The 25,668-nt window shown below is 44.4% G+C and overlaps 1 protein-coding gene across 7 annotated transcripts in view; it reads right to left on the bottom strand.

The window, feature by feature from the left end:
• SIPA1L2 (signal induced proliferation associated 1 like 2) overlaps nucleotides 1-11,096 on the bottom strand; it is a 196,231-nt gene extending 185,135 nt beyond the window's left edge. For 6 of the 7 annotated variants that reach the window (XM_019549856.1, XM_019549858.1, XM_019549861.1 and 3 more), the window contains exon 1: nucleotides 10,997-11,092. The gene's annotated coding sequence lies outside the window, so the exon portion shown is untranslated. Of the gene's footprint in view, nucleotides 1-10,996 lie in introns of all 7 variants that reach the window. The other variant, XM_019549862.1, reaches the window with a different exon arrangement.
• Between the last annotated feature and the right edge of the window lie 14,572 nt (nucleotides 11,097-25,668).

Here is a 25,668-nt window from a genome sequence, read left to right as displayed (position 1 = left end):
GGCAACTATAGGCCCAGCAGTCTTACCTCAATCCTAGGGAAACTCTTTGAGAAGATCATCAAGCACATCTGTGATGGGCTGGCTTCAGGGATGATGCTCAAGGGCAACCAACACGATTTCATTAGGGGCCGGTCATGTCAGACCAACCTGACTGCCTTTTATGATCAGGTCACAAAAGCATTGAATGCAGGTGTCGCTGTGGACAGTCTTTCTGGACTTCAGCAAGGCCTTTGACGCAGTCTCCCAACCCATCCTTATTTAAAAACTAGGCGACTGTGGCATTGGTGCCTACATAGTCAGATGGATTGCAGATTGGCTCAAGGGTCGTACTCAGAGGGTGGTGGTGGATGGGTCATATTCAACCTGGGGAGAAGTGGGCAGCGGAGTCCCCCAGGGCTCGGTCCTTGGGCCTGCGCTGTTCAATTTCTTTATCAGCAATTTGGACGATGGGGTGAAAAGCAACCTGTTTAAATTTGCTGATGATACCAAAATTTGGGGTGAGGTGAGCACGCTAGTAGGCAGGGAAAGTCTGCAGCAAGACCTGGATAGGTTACAGAAGTAGGCTAACAAAACCAGGATGCATTTCAATACTGACAAGTGCAGGGTGCTGCACTTGGGCAGTAGTAACCAGCAGCACACTTAAGATGGGAAACTCCCTTCTTGAGAGCACAGAGGCAGAAAGGGATCTTGGAGTAGTCATTAACTCCAAGATGAACATGGGCCAACAATGCGAGGTCACGGTTGGCAGGGCTAACCGGACCTTGTTGTGCATCCACAGGTGCATCTCAAGCAGGGCCAAGGAGGTGATCCTCCCCCTCTACTCAACACTGGTCAGGCCACAGCTGGAGTACTGTGTCCAGTTCCGTGCACCCCACTTCAGGAGGGATGCGGACAACATTGAGAGGATCCAGAGGAGGGCCACCCGTATGATCCAGGGACAACAGAGCAGACCCTACAATGGAGAGACTGCGGGACCCAAAACTGTTCAGTCTTCACAAGCGAAGGCTGAGGGGGGACCTGGTGACAGTCTATAAACTCAGTAGGGGGGACCAGAAGGGTTTGGGAGAGACCTTGTTTCCCCTAGCGCCCCCTGGCATAACAAGGAATAATGGCCACAAGTTGTTGGAGAGTAGGTTTAGATTAGACATCCTTAAGAACTACTTCACAGTCAGGGCAGCTAGGATCTGGAACCAACTTCCAAGAGAAGTGGTGCTGGCTCCTACCCTGGGAGTCTTTAAGAAGGAGGCTTGATGCTTACCTGGCTGGAGTCATTTAAGCCCAGTTTTTCTCCTACCCAGGCAGGGGGTTGGACTTGAAGATCTACAAGGTCCCTTATGACCCTACTTCTATGAACCTGATAAAAACATTTTCTAACTAGAATAAAAATACTTGGACCACAACATGTGAAAACCTATAGCTCCTTCCAAATTAAAAGACATCAAGATGATGTACTAGAAATTGATGATGTTCTTATATTGAAATGCCAAGTTTTTTACGCCAGCATTTTTTTCCCCCATATGAAACGGGTGTCTCGTTTCCCCGGCATTCTTTCCTGTTCCAACTACTCTCCAGTTCCATTTTTCTCTCCTACTAACTATCTTTTACAACACTCTTTTCAAGTGGCCTTTGCTCACTTACACCTCATTTTCAACCTGCTTTATGCACTCTTTTTTCTGTTTAACTTTCTTCTAGAAGTTTCTCCCACTTTATAGCATTCCCCTCTTTCCTAATATATCCCATCCTCATGACAAATAGAAGCAACTTCCAATGAGACATTGATGCTCCAGTCCTCAATTCTATCCTCCCGTATCTAAAGGATTTCTTAGTCCAAATATTTCACTGATGATGATACTGGTTCTTAAGTGAAGCATCATAACACAGAAAGTCTTCTTCCATTAAGATAACTAATTGTAATAGCTGCCATTCATGTGAAGTGCAATACACTACACTTTTTTTCTTTTTTCTTTTTTTTTTTTTTTTAAATCACAGACGTACTGGATCCACTGTCCAGCCTGACTTTTGTCTATTTTTTTCTTGGTACCTGCCTCCATTTTTTCTTGTTAGTCATAGTCTGCACCACTGGGTCACAACCTTTTCTTTGGCTTACAGCACCCTCTAACTTTTCAGAAACTAGCAGCACCCCATTTTCTGAGAGACATGTCTGGTGCTGCACCAAGAAGTGCCTGCAGCAGTGGCTGTTGGGGAGGAGAGGGAATCTTGTGGCAACCCTGTTGAAAACCACTTGCCTATATTCCATTCATCCCCACCCAGTTCAAGGCTGCTACTGATACAAGTTACATTTTAACTCATCTTCCTCCTCGAAGACCAAATGAATAATTGTTGACATCTATAAGGAAGGCACTATGGATACTTGGCTACCAGGGAAAGTACTTTAAAAACAAAAGGCTGAAAAGAACATGACTTTTTTGCTCTGCTACTATGTTACTCTACAATTATTAGTTGCACTGGTTCTTGGAAATTTATTCCCCTATTCCTTACCTTCTGCTGCATGTATTTGGTCTTGAATAGTTTCTTCCAACAATTTCTACATCTGAACTACCTCTCTGCAGCAATGACTGTACTTCAGTGGACTTCTTGGGGCTGCCTTAAGTGCCAGGACAACTACTGAACACAGAAAGAATGGAAACAGCCCCTTGAGAAAGGAAAGTAGGCTACATATAACATAAATATAGCTTCCTTGATATTTGTTTGGGGAAATGAGTATTTTATAGTACTACTATGTATCCCTTAGTATCCATTCACACACTCCCTCCAAGGATCTCTGAACTTATTGGTAAGCCTCTCTAAAAATCTTGTTTACTAACAGTTAAGAGGATCAGGTCTTTGTACTTAGCTATGTATGAAGATGGCTTACTGCTCAACCCCTATTAATTCTAACACCTCATTGTAGCAGGGTTAGCACTACAATGTCAAGTCTAATGTCCCCTGGCAATCAGTCCCCACCTTCTACACCCTCTTAGCTAGATCTTTTCCTCCACCTACCATGCCACCTTTGATGTTGGCTTGTTAGGGCCAGTCCTAGAGGTGGGTGATAAGGACAACCGCCCAGGGCATGACATACCCACGCACCCTGCCTCCACCTCCCCACTAGACTGTCCCTGCCCACCTGCCTGTAGCAGCACCACTGACTTGGGGTGGGGAGAGGGTGGGTAGAAGTTGGCCAACTGCGGGGCTCAGTGATAAGGAGGCACCACTACCTGCTGGACAGGGTGGAGCAAGCAGGTTGTGACCAATGCCTGCCAACCCATGCCTGTGACTAGCTCTACGAGTCCTCCTACTGCATGCACTAACTGCACCCACGCCTCATGTTCCTGATGCTCATCATCATGGGTGCCTACCTGGTGCTGCTCACGATCATCTTCACCTCAAGGCTGGTAAAAGACAAACCTCCCCATCCTTCTCCCCCTACCCTAGTTGGCCATCACTGGGTGATACCATGGGGAAGTAGGTCTCCCGATCCAGCCAAGCAGCTCCTCACAGGGTTTTAGTTCTGAAACTTTTCCTAATACTACTACATACTTAAGCTCAAAAGAAATAATGCCAAAATACAAGTTCACCCAGGGCACCATTTTCCCCAATGACTACTGTTATGATTTGGGAGGCTGCCTTCAGTCACTTTAGGCAATTTCCTCTGCCCTGCTCATCATCAGGAGGCCTATCTGCCCCAATCCTCCCTCTCGACTTTTGAGCAAAGCATCTCTATTTTAAGTTGGACTTTGCCCACCTGCTCCCTCAGTTTTAGCAGTCATAGATTTCATAGACATTAGGGCTGGAAGGGACCTCAGAAGAACATTGAATCCAGCTCCCCGCCCGAAGGCAGGAAGTCAGCTGGGGTCATAGGATCCCGGCAAGATAAGTGTCCAATTTGCTCTTGGTGTTCAATGTAGGTGCTTGAAACACTTCCTATAGCAGGCTATTCCAGACCTTGGGGGCTCAGACAGTAAAGAAATTCTTCCTTATGTCCAGACTGAAATGGTCTTGCAATAGTTTATGACCGTTCGACCTTGTCATCCCTTGGGACTCTGGTGAACAAACGTTCCCCCAGATCCTGGTGATCACCCCTGATAAACTTATAGGTGGCCATCAGATCACCCCTGAGACTGCGCTTTTCCAAGCTAAAGAGCCCCATGGCTGCTCATCTAAGGATCCACCTCTAGCACTAGTTTGTCAACTTTAGCTAGGGCTCTTAGTCACCAGCCTTGCACTCAGGCCTCTCTTTCACAGGCCTGTAGTCAGTCTTTGGCTTAATCTTTGGCACTTGCTTTTGGCTTCTGATCCCAGTGAACCCTCATTTAACCATTCCTCCAGCCCTGGCTTCTGACCCCAACCTATCCTGATTTTGGCTACAGCTTCCAAATCCAGGTCAGACTCTAGATCCCTCTGGACCTCTAGAACTGACATGGGCTGCATCCATGATTCAGGTGACTACCAATAGGCAAGACCACCCATGCTCCAGTGCCTAACAGTTTGACTGGACAAGGATACTGGACCTGGCTTTTAAGAGCTGAAGCAAGTGGGGCCTATTGCATGTGACTTCAGGAGATGGGCTTCCCTAATTGCCCCATGCAGCCCAGTGGGCACAAGGGCACTGCTCTAGGATTGCTGCAGGGGGATATTGTTCAGGGGATGACTTGCCCTGATTGAGACTAGCTGAGACCAGGTCATTACATAGCATCTCCCACACAGGGAGCGCAGGGTTACCTGTCTTCCAGCTGAAAATTCCGGCCGTAGTCAGCTGCGGCTACTACGACTCCCCGAGACTCCTGGGACATGGTTTGCCGGTACGTGGCATAAAAACTTTGAGAACCCCTGATCTAGACATGATCTATTTCTGTTTTTTACCTAACTAAATTTCATGTCAAAAGTATCCCCTTAATACAAAATATACACATAAAAGAAGGATGATAAGAGGAGCTCAGAATATTATTTCAAAAACTAAATGAAGGAAATAAAGAAGAACAGTAACAGAAACTTAGTTTCATCGTTTCTAGTGTCGGAAGGGAGCTGAGCAGATCATCGAGTCCGACCCCCTGCCATGGCAAGAAAGAGTACTGGGGTTAAACGACCCCAGCAAGGTGTATATCCAGCCTCCTCTTAAAGACCCCCAGGATAGAAGCCACCACCACTTCTCTTGGAAGTTGGTTCCAGACCCTAGCCACCCTGACAATGAAGTAGCACCTCCTGATATCTAGCCTGAATCTACCCTCTGCCAGCTTGTGACCGCTATTCCTAGTCACTCTTAGTAGTTCTTGGGGGAATAGGGATTCCCCCAATGCCTGCTGGCTCCCCTCTGACTAGTTTGTAACAGACCACTAGATCCCCCCCTCAGCCTTCTCTTTTGGAGGCTGAACAGGTTCAGGTCCCTTAGCCTCTCCTCGTAGGGCCTGCCCTGCTTTCCCCTGATCATGCGAGTGGCCTCCTCTGGACCCTCTCCATGTTGTCCACATCCCTCTTGAAGTGCGGCACCCAGAACTGGATGCAGTACTCCAACTGCGGCCTGACCAGGGCCGCACAGAGGGGGAGTATCACCTCCTTGGACCTGCTCTGGTGCATCTGTGGTGCAATTAGCCTTCCTGACTGCGTCTCCACATTGGCGGCCCACATTCATTTGGAGTCTATAATGACTCCAAGATCCTTTCCTGCCTCTGCACTGATGAGAAAGGAATTCCCCAGCCTGTAGGTATGGTGCTGGTTCTTCCTCCCCAGGTGTATCACCCTGCACTTGTCAGTGCTGAATCCCATCCTATTCTCATCCGCCCACCCCTGTAACTTGCCTAGGTCTGATTGCAGCCTATTTCTCCCTTCTAGCATGCCCACATCCCCCCACATCTTAAGTGTCAGCAGCAAATTTGAACAGGGTGCTTTTTGCCCCCTCATCCAAGTCACTGATGAAGATGTTGAACAGTGCGGGCCCAAGGACCAAGCCCTGTGGAACCCCACTGCCCACATCCCTCCAAGTCGAAAATGACCCGTCCACCACCACTCTCTGGATGCGGCCCTCCAGCCAGTTGGCGACGCATTTGACTGTGTGGGTGTCAACACCAGTCCCCCAGTTTCTTGATGAGAACAGGGTGAGAGACACTGTTGAAGGCCTTCCGGAAGTCCAGGAAGACTATGTCCACTGCTACCCTTGCATCCAAGGATTTGGTGACCTGGTCGTAGAAGGCCACCAGGTTGGTGTGACAGGACCTGCCGTTAATGAACCTGTGTTGGTTGCCTCTAAGCATAATCTTCCCTGCTGCCCTTTGCGGACATGTGCCAGAATAATTCTCTCAAAAAGCCCAGGATTGAGGTAAGACTAACTGGCCTATAGTTTCTTGGGTCCTCCTTCCTCCCATTTTGAAGATGGGAACCACGTTGGCCCTCTTCCAGTCCTCTGGCACCACACCAGAGCACCACATGTGCTCACAAAGCCGTGCCAGGGGTCCTGCAATGACCTCAGCCAATTCCCTCAGTACTCTAGGGGTGGAAATCATCCAGACCAGCTGATTTGAATACATCCAGTCCCTCCAGAAGTTCCCTAACTAGTTCCTCACTAACCCTGGGCCTAGGTGCGCCTCCCCTGGAATCTAAGGGGGGGCCCAGAGGCGGGGGTGGCTGTTCCAGTCCCTGCTCAGGAAAATGGAGGCAAAGAAATCATTAAATATGTTAGCTTTGTCATCTGGTGTAACAACCAAATTTCCTAGCTTGTCCTGCAGGGGTCCCATGTTACCCAGAACCTTCTTTTTGCCCCCTATGTAATTAAAAAAGGACTTCTTGTTGTCCTTGATCCAGGAAGCTAGTCCCAGTTCCATCTCCGCCTCGGCCTTCCTGACTGCCCCCCTGCATCACCGAGCAACCACAGTATAATCCTCCCTGGTGATGGCCCCTCCCTTCCATTGGGTGTGCATCTCCTTTTTAGCTAGGAGACATTCCCAGATGCTTTTGGGGAGCCATGGGGCTTTTGTGCCCTCCTGCCCCCTTTGACTTTTGAGATATTTCAGTACTAAGGAAAAGACAGGGAAACCCTGAGAGACTGACCCAAATAAAAGGCCTACACAATTAAAATTATTATTTTGTTTTCTCAACTTACTTTTCCTGTAAATTTAAGGTCATAGAGCTACCCAGTTGTATATAACAAAGTATATACAACACAGAGTGTGGGCATCCCCTCAAGTTTACACACATTACAGATTTCATTCATCTAAAGATGACTCAAAATATTTATGCACTTGCTGTTCAAGTGAGTTCTATACAAATATAGAAGTGTAACATCTCCCTACTTTTTATTACCAAAGTAACGCTCCAAATCCCCCAAAAATCCAGTCTTAATTGAGAAACAGAAATGATGTTACAATCTAGAATGTTGGTTGTAAATGTATCATCTTTATAAATATGAAACTATAGAAGAAAAAAAGCAAAGTAACTTATTTTCTGCTGCAGTTTAACCTTCAGGAATCTGAAGGGCTTGTGAAGGGGCAAAATTTAGGCAAAATGATCTAAAATTCCATTAAATATTTCCTGAACCTTTGGATACTACTGAAGTTTAAAGTTCTCCATACATTCCCAGAAAGAAATCTTTTCCAATTAATCTTTTCCTCACTGCCACCCTCCCATCCCATCCCACCCCACACATACACATACACACACACACACACACACACAGTGGGAGTTCATTCTCTAACAAAGCAGTCATTTCTGTATTGTGCTGGAGGGAGCATTTGATGACCAGATGGTAATCAGATGCTGTGTTCAGCCAGCATGAAGTACTTCCTAACTTGGGCTTTGTGCTAAAGCTATAAAACAATCCATTACACTGGTTTTGGACCAAATCAAGGAGTATACACAGTGAGGAACCACAAAGGGAAAGTTATTGTATCACCATTACATTTCTTTTCCAGCACACACTGGGACTTTTTTTTTTTTTTGGCAACCTTAGCCCCTACAAATTTCCATAAGCAGCCTAATTAACTTTACAAAAAACACCATTTTTCAGAGTATTGGTCCTGCTTTCAATTTTCAGTTCCGTCTTTTCCAGGAAACAGTCTCTTAACCAACCTAAACGTTTGCCAAGTCACCAAAAAAATATTATTTTATTTTTGACTCAGCCAGCACAGTAGGAATGCATCATTCCTCAGCATTATGAGATTGGCAACCATGCCTTATAACACTACCATACTTATACAGGTCACATACAGACATTATACTTTTACCAGTATTAGTGATCAGAAATTGGTCCAGACCTGCAACTGAACAGAAGTTCGGCACACAAAACCAGTCTAGACCTATAACAAAACGGAAGCACAGACTGGTTTAAAAATGGCAGAACCCAGTCTAAGATTTGCCACCCATCAAAGGGTGAATGTCTGTTCTGTTCACTACCAATCTGAACTACATTGCTTTCAGAAAACTGCGCAACTCGGATCAATTCTGCCTCAGGCTCTTTGAATACCTGTACCTCACATTTACAGTCCTCAGTGAAGACAAATCGCCAAAATGTGGATTTCAATAAGCACTAGGCTTTACCTGTACCCTAGGTTATAATCACCAAATAACTCTACTTGGGGACGCTAGCTCTTTTGTCTGTAACCATAAAAACAGACCATCAAAAATTCAGTTTGCGTAATGCCCATTTTTAAGGAAACAGTATTTAGGAATGGTGTCAGACTGTAATGCTATTGTGTCTTTAGTGTATGTATATTTTAAGCAACATCCTATGAAAGGCAAAAAGGGAAGAAAAAGGAGGAAGTTTAAAATAAATGAGAAATTCTAATTAAAAAGTACAAAAGACAGCATCAGAATAGCTATATTTCCCCAAATCTATTATCTCCTCTTGTCTGTAATGCCATATTCTCGATGAAGCTTGGAAATGAAATGTGTTCCTTACCACTTTTGTTCCTTTAAATTTAGCAAAGAAACATTTCCTTGCAAATACTCTATTTCTCATATCAGGAAAACATCAAGAGCTCCTATGAAAGAAACACTGGGCAGATACAGAAGATCCAGGGTGGGTGCACACCCCACTTCACTGCCAGTGTACCACTGAGAACTCTGGTCTTGGCTGCCAGACTAGGGCAGAGAGCTTGTTGTACATGTCCAGTGAGGTTTCTGCCACCATCACACATCCTCCTTTTCATCCTGTATATCCAGCAGCAGGTCCAGGAAGGCAGCTGCGGTATTTCACTGAATACAGTGAATCCCACATGCCTTCATCAGAAATTAAAGGCTTCCAACTTTAAAGGCAGCAGGAGGATGAGTACAGACAGGTCAGATGCTGCAAGGTCTTGGTATTTTGATTCTGTATACCGTACTTCCAATCCATGGCACTAGTGGTGCACTGAAAATATGACTCTCAGGAACTTTTGCTTACAATGCTACCATCAAGTACAAATGAAAGATCGGAAAAATGTTTCCACCTTTTGAGGTGTTCACCCCTTGTTACTGTTAAATCATTCCTATGGGTGATAATTTATTCCTGTGACTCAAAAATATATTTGGCATTTTCCCTTCGGAATCAACCACAGTGCACAAAATGTCCTGTTTTTACATAAGCTTGCAGGAGGGGGTGGACTAAGTCACAGAAAAATAACACAGAGCTATACTATGAGTAAGACCAAGTATAGTTTTCAGAAACTTTTCTAGGAAGTGCTCCGTAATGTAAGTTGTCCTTTAGTGTTGCCTCTTTCTTTAACGATGTAAGAGAGTTATTGAAGAGATTTATCAGTGTTTCTCTGTCCCCCTGTAAGAATACATACGATTCAGGACACAAAAACAAATTATTTAAAAGAAGCCAGTTAGAAAAATATTGACAATATCACTGGTTATTTTACAAAAACCTGTACATTTTTCATATTCTATTACTTAATTTAAATAATGAAAAACGCCCCCTTTTTTTTTTTTTAAATTAAACACTGCTATTAAGCCTATTCATAACATACCACCATCATTGACACGAATACAAGATTTGGGCTTCCCAAACACAAACATGATTGTTTACCAAGTTCTCATTCACCTGTGGAAAGCAATGACCACAGGGGCTATCAGCCAGGCCATTGCTCGCCATGATACCTCAGATAAAACAACCCAGCTTGATCTTCAAAATCCTAATGCAGGGCTGGCTTTTAGAAAAATCATCATCACATGCTCAATTTTGTAACGGCAATAAGTAAGTAATAATTTGGGGACATGAAAAGTCACTTTTTTTTTTTTTTTTTTTTTGCAAACGGTCCTGGTGCTAAGTATGATAAAGGCTTGTATATTAGACCTTTCCTAATCAAATTAAAGATAAAACCATTTCTTCCTAACTTACTTGAGTGACATCATACCTATTAATCATTCATTTAAATTTTGCAGTTGTCCAATTTATTAGACAGAGTAACAAAATAAACAAAAAAAAAAAAATCAGAATTTTTACCAGGAAATGTTATAACCCAAAGCAGACGTCTATTTATTGCTTAATAAATCAAAGTTAGATCAATGACGAAGCCTCTCCAAAACTAGCAAACTAAAGCCACAAGTTGAAAAAAATATCCATATGTACATTCAAGTTTTTTGTCAGTACAACTGACTGTTGCTACAGTCAAACAGAGCTCTGCATGTGCCTACATTTTTTGTATATAAATTAAATCATTATGAAAAAGGCCATGTCTAGACCACAAGCTAAATGAACCTGGCACCAGCACCACCAAACATGCCATGCTGCTTCATGCTACCTTCTGTGTTGGAAGCAGTATAGCCACCTCTATGTAGTACTGCAGGCACTGATGCATGACCATGCCAATTAGCCAAGCCCCACACTAATTACCATTCTCACAGTACTGCTGCTGCTTCCTGGGGCAGCCCACATGGAGAACCGAGAAACGTTTGAGGGTGTCACTGCTGGGAACAGTAATATCACATGCAGATGTGGTGGAAAAGTTTTCAAAGCCATTTTAAAATTAAACTGGAGTATCCAACAGCATTTACCTATGTACATCACAGTAATATCCATTCTTACCTTTGGTTATCTGGGTTCCCAAAGGATGCCTTTTCACTTCACTGTTTTCTGATACTGGTAAAATGAACAGAAGCCTGGAAGTCAAAATGAGAAACCTTTATTTTCTATATGAAGGTACCCAGATCATTTATATCAGAAGCAGGCATAAACAAATTAACCTTAAATTACTATTTCAATACAGAACAAAAAGCTACGCACTCAAACTATGCACTACTTAAGGACACATCATTCACATGCAGATGTTCCCAGGACCTGATCTAGGATCACACAGCTTACTTCAAGCAACATGACTGTTGGTTGGGTCCCCAATTTTGCACACCTTCACTGGTGCTGGGAGCTATGCCAGAAATATGAGTCAGGGTTTGGGGGATTGACAGGCAGGATCAAGGGAAGGGCTAGCAGGTCTACAAGTGGGCGAGGGTCATCCAGCTGGGGGTGGAGAGAGCTTGGAGGCCTAAAAGACAACCTGGTCAGGGTGAGGAGATAGAAAAAGCAGAGCCCCAGGGGTGGGGCAAGCAGCTGGGCTTTCCCAGCCCTGGGACTAAGCTCCAAATATGCACACATTTAGGCACAGATTAGCCTGATCTATGTAGCATACCTCCTCAGGTGAACTAATTTAGTTTGGGCCGGCCATTTTTTGCCCTATCCAAAGACCCTGAATACGTGTACAATTTGGCACTTAAAGTGACCTAATCCTAGTTAGTACATGCAGACATAACACTTGGATTAACCTATCTTTGTGTTGAACCCTTTATGATTTTAGGGCTGCACATACCTAGGTACAATTAATATAACATGTAAATTATTCCTGCCTACAAAACACCTAAACATTTAACTAATTCGTCAAGACAAAATGGAACTTGTTGAAACACTGACGTGGAAATACCAAAGTCTACAGAGTACTAGGCCACAGGATTAAGAATGAATCTTTTTGTATGAAAAGAAACTAAAATGAGGAAGGCCTATGAAGTAGTTCATCAACACACAGGAATATATACTACAAAAGACTGTGCTTCCAAGGAAGTTACAGGATTCTAATTTATATCTTTGTCAACAGACCTACACTGCAGAACTGACACTTTTTTATGCTTCCAACATAAAAGCTAAGTTTTATATGCAGGTTTGTATCAATGCAGATGAAGGTGGGGGAAATAGCAGGAATAGATGTGGTTGCACATATTAAAGTTGTCAGTCTAAAACACCATGAATCATTTCAGGGCAAGCAGAAGTCCTCATCTCTGCCTGCTGCGGTTTGCCTAGAGAAAAGATATGGAGCCCTAGCAACAAAGGGGAAGGAGCACATTCCATGGGTGGAAGAGGCCAGGCCAAGCATCCTCAGGGTTGGGAGGACTGAGACCACTGCCACAAAATGAAGCAATGGGTGGTAGTGTTTGGAGACTCCTTTCCACGGAGTGGGTGGAGACATTTAGCAGGTCAGGCCAGCAAATGTCTCAGGAGGTCTGCTCCTTGCCCAGAGCCGAGATCTGAGATGTCACAGAAGGATTACCAAGAATCATCTGGCCCTCTAACTACTACCCCATGCTGCTCACCCATGTGGGCACCCAGGATACCACCAGGTGTAACCCTGAGTGGATCTAGAGTGACTACAGAGCTCTGGGTCCAAGACTGAAGGGGACAGGGGCTTAGGTGGTGTTCTTAATCATTCTGGTCAAGAGGAAGGGCCCAGAGAGGAGTGGACACATCCTGCAGATGAATGCATGGCTTTGGCTTCTTCAACTACAGGATGTTGTTTCAAGAAGCAGCGCTGCTAGAAGGAAATGGGACCCACCTGACGAAGAGATGGAAGAGGATCATCACAGGCAGCCTTCCCAACCTAGTGAGGAGGGATTTAAAACTGGATAAGCCAGGAAAGAGATACCAAAGCCCTGAGTTAAGTAGGAAAGTATATGACCTGGGGGAAGCACAAGCAGGAGCAGGCAACAGAAGAGGTCTTCTCCTTCTTCCTCAGTAAGGAGAACAACCAACTAGTTACTTCTGGTGCTGTACACAAATGCACAGAGCCTGGGAAACGAGCAGGAAGAATTGGAAGTCCTTGCACAGTCACAGAACTACGACGTGACTGAAATAACAGAGACATGTTAGGATACCTCACATGCCTCGATTACTGTCATGGATGGGTATAAACTGTTCCAGAAAAAAAAGGAGGGGTTGCACTTTATGTAAAAGAGCTGTATGATTTTTTCAGAGCTCCAATATGAAATTGGAGACAAGCCTGATGAAAGTCATTGGATTAGGGTCAGAGGGGAGAGCTGGACATAAGGAAAAACTTCTTTACTGACTCCCCCCAGAGGTGGTGCAAACACCTACTCTGGACATCTTTAAGACACATTTGGATGTTTATCTTGCTGGGATCCTGTGACCCTAACTGACCTTCCTGTCCCTTGGCAGAAGACCAGATGATCTTATGAGGTCCCTTCCAGCCCTAAAGTCTATGAAATCTATGAAGCAAGGGCGATGTCATGGTGGGTGTCTGCTACAGACCACCAGACCAGAAGGAAGAGGTAGATGAGGCTTTCTTCAAATAGCTAGTGGAATTTTCCTAACCAGGTTCTGGTTCTCTTTATAACACCCAGACACCAGGAGTGGGGAGCAATACAGCAGTGCACAGGCAGGCAATCCAGGAAGTTTTTGGAGAGTATTGGGAAAAAACTTCCTGGTGCAAGTGTTGGAGAGACCAACTAGGGGTCATGCACTTCTTGACCTGCTGCTCACAAACAGGGAAGAATTGGTGGGGAATGTAGAAGTGGATGGCAACTTGGGCAGCAGCGTGACCAGAAGATGACTAAGTTCAGGATCCTGAGGAAAGGAAGGAAGGAGAGCAGCAGAGTAAGGACCTTGGACTTCAGAAAAGCAGACTTCGACTCCCTCAGGGAACTGATGGGCAGGATCAGTCTGAGGAGGGAAGGAGTCCAGGAGACCTGGTCATATTTTAAGGAAATCTTGCTGAGGCCCTTCTGAGAAAGTGGAAAGTCACAGTAAGTATCATCCAATCAACAAAAGAACTAGGTGAACCTAAAGCAAACTACAAGCAAACACTATTTCATGCTTCTATACAGAAAACAGAGTAAGGCAGTTGGGTACCCAGGACAGCTGAGATACATGGAGGCAGTGGCAACTTCCAGCCGCCCCTGTGCCACTGGTGTAGTGGGAGTTATTTTTCCACCTCTCCCCAACCCACCCCTGCCCCGTGATAGTTATGCTACTGTTTCTATATATCCAGAAGGGGAGAAAATCTGGTACAGTTTCCAAAGACCAAGAAAAATGAGCAAAACTAAGGAAATGGTTTGGTTAATAGGCTCCAGTGCTGTCAAAAAACAGCCAACAGGCTACCAGTGGGTACTGAAAGGGTGGTGTGTAGCCATGGGCAGCAAGCACAGCTCTCTGCTGCTGCTCATAGACTCGCTCTAGTGGATCCCTTGCTGCTGCCGCCAGACCCCTTGCCACCACCACCACAGTGGCCACTGTGGCAACCTTCACACCCCAGGCTAAATCTGGCTCACAAGGAGTCCTGTGGTCTGCATCAGCCTGGGGCTCCAGGCAAGTCTGACACCCTGACAGACGCTAAAGAATCTTCAGGATTAGTTTCCATGTCTCCGCTATATTGCTGTAAACATGATTCTAAATTTAAAGGCAGTCTAATGGTGAACCAAGACAGAGAGCAAAGAAAAAAGAAGGGAGATTTCTGTCCTGAAAAAACATATTGTTAGCAGAAAAGTTTATGAATATCAGGAGAAGAAACATCTCCTCTTCTTCATACTAGCAAAGAGCGGAGTCGTTTCAAAAGAGGCCAGGAATCAAAAGCACTTTAATTCCAGGTTCCAACAACCCCCACTACTTACCCCTCAGCCAGCGGATTGGATAAACACCCAGAAGTTAGAATTTCCATCTAATGTACTGGAATCATCATGTGGGACAAAAGTACTCATCCTTACCAGGACACATTGTTTCTTAAAATATACTCCAATTTATACATCAGTAACCTTATACAAAAAATACGTCTGGCTTTTAAATGCATTTTAAACAAGCTGATTCTTAGTGCCTTCATTGCTATGGTTCAAACCATGTATTTTGATGTTTTTACTACTATACAACTATTAAATGCCTTAAACATGAAGTAGGAGAATGGGCATAAATCTAGAACTGGTACAGTAAGATTCTACTGCCAACCATAATTATTGTGGGGGGGGGGGGAAATTTAAATAAAAATGTTACCATGTTACACTGTATAACAACTCCCTGCAACAGTCTCATAACTTCTTAGTTTATTATAAAAATTCTATACTGTTATCTGCACCACCAGCTAACATGATAGGTTCAAGAAAACCACGTTATTCTATTCTGCATCTTGGTTTGAAACTGAAAAATAACTTTTGCCACTTATGATGGCTGACAGCAATGATGCCATAGAAGAGAAAGAAAAACCGTACAGCATTAGGGGAGAGAAAGAAAAATCACAAGCATTAATTTGATATGCCTGAAAGGTGGGGGTGGGGGCAGGAAGTGCAGGAAATAAAGCACAATGATTTAATTTGGGGTATGGGCACCACAAGTGGCATAGGCAGCCACTATGCATGGCATGAAGCAGACTGGGGAGGGGAAAGGCAACACTGGCAGGTAAGGCAGAAAGCAAAAAGCAAAGCATCGGCTCAGGCAGGAAGCAGAATGCAGGAGCTTGGTCAGGAGCAGAAAACTGAGCAGCAAATTGGGTAAGTGATAGTGATCAGAGTGGCCCTCAGGAAGGATGTGGGGCTAATATGAGGCAAGCCTGTCAAAAAGGCTGGCTCCCATGGATCAACAAACTCACTGATGAAGGAATAACCACTTCATTTTCATTTTTAACATGAATCACATCTTAAGAATTATGCCAACCTAAGGAAAGCTTACTTCGTACATTTGAAACCACTATTTCAGGAATATCTGATGGGGGGGGGGTGTAGAAAAGACTGAATTTCAAAGGTTGCCAGCTGGAAGTGGGCCCAGCAAAGCATTATGGAGCAATAATTAAGTTGCATATTTTCAACATTATAGTCCTTTCATATGAAGTATGATTAATATTTTCACATTCTGCAAACCCTTCAAACTTTTAATTAAAGGTGTAGTGTCTACTTCTAATCAAGTTTGTTAATCAAGTTAGTTATAATGCATTACTCAGGGACTGCCCTTGAGAAACACTGACATCCAATGACACCTCTGATTTCAGCAACTGAGAGCAGCTCAGCACCTCTCAAGGTCATGGCTGAAATGACTGTATGTATTTTGTTCCTTACTTCCCCTCAGAAAGCTAGACTCCATTTCAACTTGCAACATCCCCAACACAATGGGCTGATCTCTGTAAAAAGCACTTTTCCTTCCTTTCATACAGAAAACATCCTGTAAACAATCTATTTCCCACTCTCTTAACTGATTACTTTTGTTTACAGGCAGGAAAGGCAACAGGAGTCTCACGGTGCAACAGTAAGAGCTAGAAAGTTGAGTTTCATTTCCAACTGTGCAGGTGTTGTATACAAGACATGTATTTTAAATTCTTTATTTTTTTCCAGGAGAGAAATTATGCTGCTTTTCTTTTCAAAGAACAGATGGAAACAGAACAGAATTAAGGAAGTAGTGATATACTTCAGTGTTTAGCAACACACATACTTACGGCAAATGTACATATACAGCAAACGTACCATGTTCAAGATGACTAACATCAAAGTTTTATTTGCCCAATGAGAGAGATACTGAAACTCAAAAGGCAAAGCAACTAGCAGGGGAGGAGGGAGAAGTGGAGAAAATTAAGTTAAATTTCAATCTGCAAAGTTTCAATGTCTATTTAAAACTCCCGTCAGAAATTTCTTGTGGAGGTTGTTCTCCATTTCCTGCCTTGCGCCACTGAAGGGAACGGATGTGATGGGCAGTACTAACTTTTGAGGATGAGAGGTATCTCATCATCTGTGTACTTGTTTATGAATTTGAAATATACTGAGCTCCACCACAGTAAGAGGGGCAACATAAATCTAAGATCATCACCACTCTTGCCTCATATGTCTTTACTGCCCATCATTAAAAGAAAACTACGTTTCCGTAAGTTCATAAAAAAAAAAAGAAAAAGAAAAAGGCCAAATTAAGTACTGTATAATGAAATCTATTAAGTTTATGTTAAAAAAGATGCATTGAAAGTTAACACTACTACAAAAAAAAAAAAAAAAAAAAAAAGCTTTTAACAAGATAAACATTTAATAGAAGTACACCGATATATCGGTGCCATATCAGATCGGCACTGATAAAAGGAAAAAAAGGAAAGTTAATATTATTGGCTACCGGCTTTTTTGGCTGGTGTAGTCAGTAACGTACCAATAAATAAAATAAAACTTCTGGCTGGGGCCCCTGGACACTGCATGCATGTGCACAGCCACAGCATGCACACGGCCAGAAGCACAGTCAGGCAGGCAAGACTCTGGAAGTGAAGGGGCATGAAAAAGGGCAGATCAAGGCCCCCATGGTGTGGGAGGGAATGGGGAAGGGGCTGGATCTGGAGCTGGGGTCAGGGGGTGCTGCCCAGCCAAGACAGTGAATAGGACCCCAGAGCTGAGGTAGGGGACATCTCCTGCCACTGCACACATCCCCAAAGGAGACATGGGGGGTATCTGTCCCCCCAGATGCGTGTGCGGGGCAGAGGCACCCTGCCTCCTGTGGGTTCAGGGCTTTCCACTCTGCTGCCTTTGCCCTACGAACTGTGTGATGGGTGCACATCCCCTGCCTGTCGTACAGCTCTGGGGGTGATGAGTTGTGCCTCCTGCCACCAGATGGGCTCCAAGCAGCAAAGGCAGCAGGGCGGAAAGCCCCAAGCCCACAGCAGGTAATCTGCATCTGTCATCACCCCACTCGGCTCAGCTCCCAAAAATATCCCTGCGCTTAAAAATGGTGGCAGCAGTACTTGAACTAAAGCTCATTTGATGAGCTTTAATTTAAGCACCCCTGACACCATTTAAGTGCTGGGACACACATCCCCTGGTCAAACCACCCACAGCCCCATCCTGCTCCCCACCCCAGCCCCAGGAGTACATTCACCACCCTGGATATGCAGTGCCCCCATCCCCAGCTCTAGCCTCTCCCCACTCCCCCTTCACCATGGGGGCCTCGATTTCCCCCACCCACACCCCTTCCCTCCACCACAGACTTGCGTTCAGGGAGCTTCTCTCCACAATGGCTGCATATCAATTATCAGACTGGAATTGGCCAATGTGCCTGGTGAATAATTGGCTATTGATCTCAGCCAAAGAAAATCTGCATCAGTGCACCCCTAATATTTAAGCACGTTATATACCAAAATCTGAATAATTAGTTTCTTTTGAACACGTAAATGATCTCTCTTTTGTATTTTCAATACATCTGTACATCTTTCACTTCCTATTAACATACTTAACCTAATGTATGTATGCAACATACAAATACATGCATCTTGCATACAGCAGTCGCCTCAACTTAAATCAACTCCTATTGCCATTCAAACTGAGTTACCAGATCTTGATTTGCCATGGCCATTTTCCCAGTGGAATACATAAATCCAGTACAAATGCATGCAAAGCTGAACTGACATGTTACATGACAAATGTCTGGGGCAAGCAAATTGTATCACTGTGGCCTGCTTATCTATAAAAGCAAGAATTTGCTAATTAAAAATGATTAGTTATATGGCATACGTGTAGTTATACACTGAAAACTGACAACCATTCAGCTTTTGTTTAGTCTAGTCTCAAACTGGTTGCTGAATACAGTTCATTATACAACCTACCGAATTATCTATCATTCTTTAGTCCTTTATGCGTGTCCAAAAATGAAGTTCTCTTGCTAAATAGTGAAACTGAAAGAGAGTGGGATTTCTACTGGACAGGAAAGCTATCTTGTGAATACTAATAGTAGCAATGTGAACAAGCTGCCTCTTATCCAAACAGTGAACTTATTTGTGCATAGTCAGATATATTTGTCCCTGCCTATGCCCTGGATATAAAAATATATGGTCCTACATTATCAGGAAAATGCTAGCACATTTCAACTAGAAATAACCTTTTTGCTCGTTACCCATTTTCTTGCGCTGAATTAGAGTTGGATCTACAGGTTATATACAATTTTATCCTCCGGACTATGCATCATATTAAAACCACCTTAGGCAAGTCTTGTCCAATAACTCTTTACTTTCCAATGACAACAACACAGGTCATCTTTATCATACTGCTGGAAACATTGATAATTTAGGTCTAAAATTTCTTTCTTCTCCTCCAAAATCTTCACTACTAAATCTTCTGGAACTGGCCAGCACACCACCTCCATTCATAAATACAACCTGAGTTACTTTCATTTCCTTCTCCTTCCTTCTATCTCACATATGGACCACATCCAAATTCTGTCATTTTTTTTCCCTCTTTTACAGCACTTCTATGATCTACTGTTTTCATTCCAAACCAGACAGTAATCAAATACAAAGAAAGACTGAAATTATTTCCCCTCTGGCCCCAACAAACAAGGCCTTCACCCCCCTCTGTCTGCCCCTTGAATTGAGTAAGAAAGGGGAAAGGTACAATGATACATAGTAACAACCATCCATCTGCCTGCTCTTGCCCAGTGAAAAAAGCCATAGCTATACCAGGGCAGCTTTCACTCAGGTGTAAACTGGTTTAGCTTAGGGCTAGAGCAGGGAGACAGATGGTTAGTGTATCTGGTGCTCTATGGCATTTCCCTGCCCCCTTTTTAAATCACTACAGTGTGATTGTCTGCCAGACTAAGCTACTTTTCCTCCCTTCCTTAAATACAAGCACCATATCTCCTGCCCTCCCCAACCCACAACCCAAGTCATCCAGATTCTTGTCCTCCCCCTCAAGCCCCATCTAAAATTTTTCAACTTCCTGTTTTTCTGAGACCTCCACTCCAACATTAGTGTCAAGAATGAAAAGATGTCCCAGTGGACAGAACATTGACCTGCGACTCCAGAGACGTGCATTCAATTCCTGGATTTTCAGTTAGCGGACATTCAACAAACTCAAATAAGAGACCACTCTATCACACCTTTACCTGACTGCTGCACCTCTCATTTATAAAGGATAAAAGAGATATCTTTAGAGCAGGAGCAGAATACCCTGCCATAAAGATCAGGGCTTGCACAGACCAGGCATGGAGAGATATCATAAATCATCCATGGGCCTTTTGCCAAGGCAAATAAATGTCCATTTTCTGTCCTGGGTGTCTACATTCTTCCCACCTCCTGTCTGTCTGATGGTGCGCTCTACAGCAGCCGACAAAGAAAAGAGCAGAATGCTTAAGGGGAACAGAAATGAAGCTGACTAATATTATGAACTCTGAAATATCGAAAGCAGAACGGAACACACTTCAGGGGAAAAAAAGGGACGGCTCCTAAACAACCTACGCCTAAATGCAAAGCAGTGCAAGACTTGCAGTGTTTCCAATATCAATTAAATGCAGAGAGAAACAAAAATGTGTGAGGGTGTAAAGGTGTATGTTTGCTGAAAATGTTAATAACTGTCTTCGAGATAGCATTGAAGATCTTGAATCGAAGTTACTAAATGAGGCAGAATTGCATATGGTATTCACAGCAAAGCAAGTGAAAAAATGGGATGTTAGTGGCAAGAACAAAGAGCAAAAGGAAGAGGTGGTACCTGATAATTTCCAATTAAAAATGAACAAGTGCAGGCAGTTGACACAGTGAACAAACACAAACAGCACGCTGACACCAAAAGAAAATAATTCTTAGTACTGCTCAAGAGTCAACTCAGAAAAGTCAGTACAGGAAGTATTAAGACAGTTGCAATAGTTTCCACCATCTAGTTTAGGCTTCCTACATTCTGTATTTTGTCATGGAAGTTATTCCTGTACCTCAACCATATTTTTTCTTCTTCAAAAAATTTATCCTCATTAGCATATTAGCATAAAACACAGAATTTAAACACACATCAATGTTGCATCAGAACTTGATATGAAAGTTCCTTTTACCCCCAGAAATACTTTGATGAATTATGCCTTCAAAAAAATATTGGTAAACTTCTCTTGTTTTATTAAAAATGTGTTATTTACTAAAACTGGTAAACCAACACATTTTAGCCACGCAGTCAAAACAAGTAACCGTTATTTGGAATGGACAACAATATCTGCTCCCAACATAACCTCCTCTCTCAAGAGAGGGCCCTCTCAACTTTACATATTCAAAATACAAATGTGTAAAACATGTAACTAACTCATCAACAACCCTTAGTATACTATCTTAAGTAGCTACTGCATCCTGAAAGGAAACAGAAAGGAGGGGGAAGGGGATTATTCCATTAATTATAAGTTTATGCATGCATAAATTCTATTAATCTAAACAAGAAACCACTTGCCCCTAGCAATATAGGGATGTATATATATTCTCTTGGGAGACACAGGGCTGCACACAGCCAGAAGCAACGTTCTCAAACTGCAGGAAGAGAAATTTAGGTTGAAGATTAGGAGAATGTTCATGCTATAAGGCTAATCAAACATTGCAAATTTTCAAGAGTTGGCTGGACAGACACTTGGCTGGGGTGGTTTAGTCAGAAATGATCCTGCCTCGATAGAGGATTGGACTAGGTGACCTCATGTGGTTCCTTCCAGCCCCTCTTTCCTATGATCCTATGCCTAAATGTGACTTTCTCTTTAGTATTTTTTTCCCCCCAGATACCAAATAGAAAGTCATACTCAATTCTTTCCTCATCCTGATGAGTTAAGAAGTTATTCACAAATTATAAACTAAATGCGCATTTAACCCAACCTTCATAGTACTGTATTCTACACACAGGTATCCACACACAGACTAGCATACAATAGCAAAAAACTGTTCTCTATGAATAGCATAACTTTTATCGGGGTTTTTTTGCCATGAAAATGTTGGTTTTCTTCCTCTTCCCCCACTCCCCCAAAAGAAGGCCTTTCTTTTCCTTTCCTTTTTTTCGGGGGGGAAGAGAGGGGCACAAGGCATTGTATTGACCTGAGCTTATTGACTGAAATGATCCTTGATTAGATTTGAGAGAAATAAATATTTACACTTATTTAAAAAGTAAATCAGAATTTTTGGAGAATATCTTAGTAAGTAAGATTTGCTTTCTGATACCTGTTTGCCAAATATAGTTACTAGTCACAGCAAATTTAGAGAAGTTTCATTGAAAAAAGGGACACAGATTGAAAAAGAAAGACTATGTACTCATAGTACATTATTCTGTAAATCCTTTAAGAACAGAAGAGAAATTTTATGTATTTGGCAATTAAATTTATGAAACAGCCTCTTCAAAAAAACCTTCTTTTTTTCCCTTACGTATCTAGTCCTATCCCTCCTCCTAAACTGAAACTATGAGGTTAACTAAACATTTCAGTGTGCTTAACTAACTAACTGATGAACCCTTTCTTAATTCAGTGGTTATAGAGCTAATCCAGAGGTGGGTAAAATACAGCATTGTGGGCCAGATCCAGCCCACCAAGAGATTTCATTCAGCCCCACCCAGCCCAGGCGCAGGGGGCAGCCCAGGCTGTGACATGTACAGCCAGTCCATGTCCCTGGGTGCACTGTGAGGCAGAGGCAGCATGGCAACTGGACTCCACTTCCTGACAGCCCCGGCAGCAGCAGCTCCTTGCAGCTACTGCTGGCAGTGTTGCTCCTGCCAGACTTGGCTCCGCTGCCCAGGCACCCCAGCTCATTCACCCTGCACCCACCACTGGGGGCACAGGATGGAGCAGGCAGGGTCGCCATGGAGATCAGCCTGGGACCCACATGGCCAAGGCAGATGGGATGGGGCCAGGTAGGGAGCACAGTCTGGAAGCAGGAAGGGTGGGCAGGGCTAGGGCTGGGGGTGAGACCACGGCGTAGTAACAGTGCAGAGTTGAGACTCAAGGCAGAGTCACAAACTACTCCCCACACATCCCTGCCCACAGAACCAAAGCACTTTTCAGGAATGTGTGGGGAGTGGACTGCCAGGCAGTGACAGCATGAGGCTGTGGCCTGGGGCAAAGCCACTTAGAGTTTTGGTGAGCTGTTGCAGACCAGGACCAGAGGGGGGAGAGATGCCAACCCAGCCTGCAACAGCTCACCAAAACTCCTTAAGTGGCCCTCCAGCCCAAATAATTCCCTACCACTGAGCTAACCTATGGAGATAAGCAGAAAAGTTTCCCATATCTCATTTCCTATGTGTGTTAGAGGTACATCAATATATTGGTGCCATATCGAATCGGCACCGATAAAAGGAAAATTAACATTATCAGCTACCAACTTTTAATGGGAAATACTGTGAGGATGCAAAGGAGGATGTTGAAGAATGCAAAGGATGCAAGAGCAATTCAGAAGGATTGAGCAATTCTCAGCAGATTTGGAATCTGGACTAGAGCTAACAGGATGAAGTTCAAAGCAGACAAATGCAAGATACTACACATTGGGAGGAATAATCAAAAAAAAATTATGAAATGGAGTGACACCTGGCTAGATGGCAGCTCTACAGAAAAGGACCTGGTAGTCTTGCTAGATGACAGACTCGATATGAATCTACAGTGTGATACACAGCTGCACAACTGATGAATGTAGTTTTGGGCTGCATCAACAAAAGCATTAGATGCAAGATACAGGAGGCAATAGTGCTTCTCTACGCAGCACTGGTCAGGCCGCATCTGGAGTAGTGCATGGAGTTCTGGGATCCTCACTTTAAAAGGGATGTGGAAAAGTTCTAGAGGGTCCAAAAGGTGAACAAGTGTTTGGAAAGCAAGTCATATGAGGACAGTGTGAAGGAGCTAGGCATGCTTAGCTAGTGAAAGAAGCACTTAAGACAGAACATGACAAGTCTTCAAATACTTGAAGGGCTGCCATAAAGAAGAGGGAAAACACCTTTTCTCTCTTGCTCCAAAGAGGAGGATATGGACCAGTGGCTTGAAGTTGAAGAAAACGAAGTTTAGAATGGATATCTGGAAAAACTTCCTCACTTAGAATAGTGAGGCAATGGAACAGACCTCCTAGGCAAGCTGTGGACTCGCCACATCAATGGACGTGTTCAAAATAGTCATTGATCAGGGATGATCTAGGTGTAACTAAGGCCATAAGCAGAGGAAGAAAGTATTATTTGGAGGAACTGCCAGCAGGTAAGTCTGTGGAGGAGAAGGGGTACGGGGGAGAGGGACAAATTGAGGCCCCCCACAATGGAAGAGGGAGTGGGACAGAGGCAGAGAGGCACAGGGAAGGCCTGGGGTAAATGAGGCCCCAGGGCAAGTCATAGGGCAGTTGGAGCCCAGAGGCATGAAGGGGCTCCTGCTGCTGCACACACCTGAGGGGGAGGCACGGGGGGGGGCATATGCCCCCCAGATTTGGGGGCATAGGAGGGCTGCTACTGCAGGCTAGGGCTTTGCACCCTGCTGCTGCCACTGCCTCAGGGGCTGAGCAATGCCATGTGCCTGCCACCGCTGGGTAGGGAGAGGATGCAGCACAGCCCGGCGGTGGCAGGCACATAGTGTCACGTAGCTCCCAAGGCAGCAGGGTGCCAAGCTGCAGCCCGCAGCAGCAGCCCACCTCCACCCCATGCACGAGTCCAGGGGATATGTGCCACCTGTGCCTCCCTCAGGGTGCACGCAGCAGCGGGAGCACCTCCACACCTCTGTATGAGCTGCCTAGGCTCCAACCATCCATGACTCAACCCAGGGCCCTATTCACCCCAGCCCCTGCCTCTGCCACACTCCCTCCCTCTCTGGGGGCCTCAATTCCCCCCTGCCCCTTCCCCTTCAGAGACTTGCCTGCTGCAGTGGGTAGTCAGTGCTCCACCTGCCACCAGGCTGTGATCCTGGCTGTGCACAGGATGCATGCCTGTCTGTGCACGTTCCCTGATGCAGCCAACCAAAGTTCACACCCCAGCTGCCCTGTGGCCCTCTGCACTGCCACTGCTCCCCACGTTTGGGTGGACTGAGCCCCATTATCACCAGTTTTCCACTGCCTATGACTATGCCTATGTTTTTCTATGGAGATTTTCCATGTTTAAGGGCTTTGCTGGTTGTCCAGCCCTCTAACCCCTTTTTCCTGCTACATGTGATAGTATTTTTAAGCCTTCCTCAGAGGCACTGAGCATTTGCTACAGACAAGGCTGGGGTATTTGACTGGGGTCCCAGTGCTCCTGCTGACACTAAAGCTGGAGGTTCCTGGCCAGAGGGTCTTGCCCCTCTGCTCAGGGTCAGCCCAATCCACATATTTGAGGTCAGGAAGGAATTTTCCCCCATGGTGACATTAGTATGGACTGTGGTTGGGGGTTTTGTCTTCCTCTGTACCAGGGGCATACGGCCCTCTACTAGGATTTCTTGAGAATATATTATCAACGTTTCATCAAGATGCCATGGTTCCCAGTTCCCCTGCTTTGCCCATTGTAGGGTAGAGCATTAGGATCATGTTGTGTCAGGGTTGACAGTAATCTTCTGTAGAGTTTAAATTATAGATTGTACAGGTTGGTTTGGATAGTAGGAATATCCTGCCTCCTCTGGAAGTTCCTTCCAGCCCTACATCTCTGATTTTATGACCTACATTTCTGTTCCCCATTTTTTTTTTTTTTTTTTTTTTACTGAGTGGCAGGATGAGTTAAGAAAAACTGCTGTCATAGGACAGTTCAAAATTAAACCCAGCTTTTTGTCAA

The sequence above is a fragment of the Crocodylus porosus genome, unplaced genomic scaffold (assembly GCF_001723895.1).
Source record: "Crocodylus porosus isolate Cpor-Errol unplaced genomic scaffold, CroPor_comp1, whole genome shotgun sequence".
Taxonomy (NCBI): Eukaryota; Metazoa; Chordata; order Crocodylia; family Crocodylidae; genus Crocodylus; species Crocodylus porosus.
This window is presented reverse-complemented; position numbering and strand designations above follow the sequence as displayed.